Source organism: Pteropus vampyrus, unplaced genomic scaffold (genome assembly GCF_000151845.1).
Source record: "Pteropus vampyrus isolate Shadow unplaced genomic scaffold, Pvam_2.0 Scaffold149, whole genome shotgun sequence".
Taxonomy (NCBI): domain Eukaryota; kingdom Metazoa; phylum Chordata; class Mammalia; order Chiroptera; family Pteropodidae; genus Pteropus; species Pteropus vampyrus.
This window is the reverse complement of record NW_011888930.1, coordinates 1,787,257-1,789,815: the sequence shown is the minus strand read 5'-3', so window position 1 is coordinate 1,789,815 and position 2,559 is coordinate 1,787,257. Positions and strand designations below refer to the sequence as shown.

General features: G+C 33.2%; 1 pseudogene; it reads left to right on the top strand.

Annotated features, from left to right (window-relative positions):
* The first annotated feature begins 2,367 nt into the window (after positions 1-2,367).
* LOC111745220 overlaps positions 2,368-2,559 on the top strand; it is a 2,592-nt pseudogene continuing 2,400 nt past the window's right edge.

The following is a 2,559-nucleotide window of genomic DNA, read 5'->3' as shown; positions in this document are numbered from 1 at the left end:
GAATAGAGGAAATATTAACTTTAAATGAAAAAATTGCCAAGCTTAACCTCATTAATAGGAAGACTTTCTGTTTATCAAAGATCTCATCAAGAAAATGGAAATACAAACTGTTGGCAACATATAGATTCAACAAAGATTAGTATCCATTAAGTATAATAACTCTTATGAATCACCAAGAAAAAGACAACCCCCTCCCCTCCACACTCACAAAAACAAATGACAAAACAGGCATTTAAAATGAAAGACAACACTAATGGCTCAGCCCCTTTGGTAATCAGAGGAGTGCAAATTAAGATCACAGTAAGATAATTTTGTGTTGTATTTAAAATTTTAAATTCTGATAATATCAATTGTTGTCAATGAAGTAGAGTGATGAAAAATTACACAGTTCTAGGGGATTTATAATTTGGAACACCTAATTTGGTAACAATTATATTGTACATCTGAACATAAACTTGCCTATAACCTGGGAATTTTATTCCTAGAAACAAAACTTAGAGAAACATGAGTCCCAGAATACATGTACAAAAATCATATAATTGAAAGTAGTAATTGAAATAATGACTAGAAAAAAATCAGGTAACAAAATTCTATTGACAGGAAAATGAATAAATTATGGCCTAGTCACAGAATATTATATAGCTGTGAAAATGAATGAATTATAGCTGCTGACAATAATATAGATGAATTATAGAAACAATGTTGAGTGAAAAAAAGCAAGTTGAAAAAAATTACACATTATTTAATTAATATATGATATGCACATATATAATTATGTAACTACCTAAATTACATGCTATAAATTTTACAAATGGCCTTTCCCTTAGGGGTTGCTACATATATGGAAATTTTGTTTTAGGAGGAAAGAGAATAATAAATCAGTTACTTCTAGAAGAGAGGAAGTTAAAAGAATGGAATTTCAGAGGAATACACATATAACTCAAAGATGTCAATAATGTTCTGGTTTTTAATCTAAATGGTGGATTCCTGGTGTTGGTGTTATTATGCTTCGCAAAATCGTTCATTATTTACATGTATTGACTCTTATACAATATTTTAATCAGATCTTTGTGTATTGTTTGATGTACCCCATAATTTGCTTTGCTAAAAATAGTAAGAAAGATACAGTAGATTATATTATGCATGAATAAACACAAGAAAAAGAAAAGCATGAATTTTAAGCCAGGTAAATTTGGATTAGAATTTTTGTTTTGATGCTTGCTAGCTTGAGCTGTACAATCCTGAATGAGATACTTAAGATTACTGAATATCAGTCTCTTTCAACAATATTTATTATAAGCCTACTATGTGTTAAGTATTATTGAGGGCACTAGAGATAGACTGGTGAACAAAATAGGCACCGTATCCAGGTGCTGCAGAAGTATATGTAGAAGAGATTACACAGAAGCCTGGAATGGCTAACCACCAATAAGCCACAGTTCTTGGTGTGAGACCTAGGTCAGTGCTCTCTTAGATGAATTTCTGTGGCTATTAATTCTTAGAGCTTTTCTAACTTGACATAGGCTGTTCTTCCAACACTCCTGGGAATGCATGAGATGCAGACAATGACATATCAAGCTACTATTAACATATTATTAACTAGTTTGTTAAGAAGCTAGCAATCTGCTCTTTTGCCTTTCTATCAAATTCCTCATAACATGAGGTTGGGTCAATAGTGTACAAAGAAATGACTCTGTAGAGGTCTTTATTATAACTTTATCAGATGCTAAGCATCCCTGCCTGCCTTAATACTTACTGCCTTAAACCTCCTCCAGTGTCGCCACAAAGAGAATTCATTTCCTCCTTCTTACTTTGGCAGACACCATAATCACAGTTTTTCCTCTTCCCATCTGCCTATTGCACTGTCTCTATAGGTCTCATCCTATTTCTTAGGGCCATGGTCCCAGTGAGCTCTTGAATGTTCAAGCTACCCTGGGGCTGCTGGGTGGGTTTTCTAATAACCATCTATCCTGAAGCAACATTTGCTCCAAGGGAGCCCATGGCCAGTTTGAGAGCAGAAAAGGTTTCTAACCTCATGTAAGAACCTATGAGAAAAATGCAAGGAAAATTTGATAACAGTATAGTTACTATGAAAACTAACTTTGTGTATAGGATGTTTATAGAAATGTAATAAAAAGCCTGCATATTTAGCAGTAATAAATTCATACAGAAAGGCATTCATCTGATACAGATATGAAAAACCTTAGACAATAGTCAAATTCTAAGCATTCTAAGGAAAAATTTTAAAGTCAAACATTTACACGTCATATTTAGGAAATTTCTTACAACTGTGAACAAAGCAACAAAATTAGATGAATTTGCATTCAGATAGTTATTAAAGGAAAAGAATGAACAAAAAAGCAAGAGATGAGATCAAAACCATTTAACTTCCTAGAAAAAGTGGGTGAGAGAATACATAGTAGACCTCTGCCAACCCAAAACTCCAGGGATGACATTGACCTTCCTGAAAGGTCATTCCTCATTCTAAAGCATCCCAAAAGGTAAAAGAACCATGTATCAGACCACAGGGAGATGTTAAATGTTAAAGGTTGTTTTTCA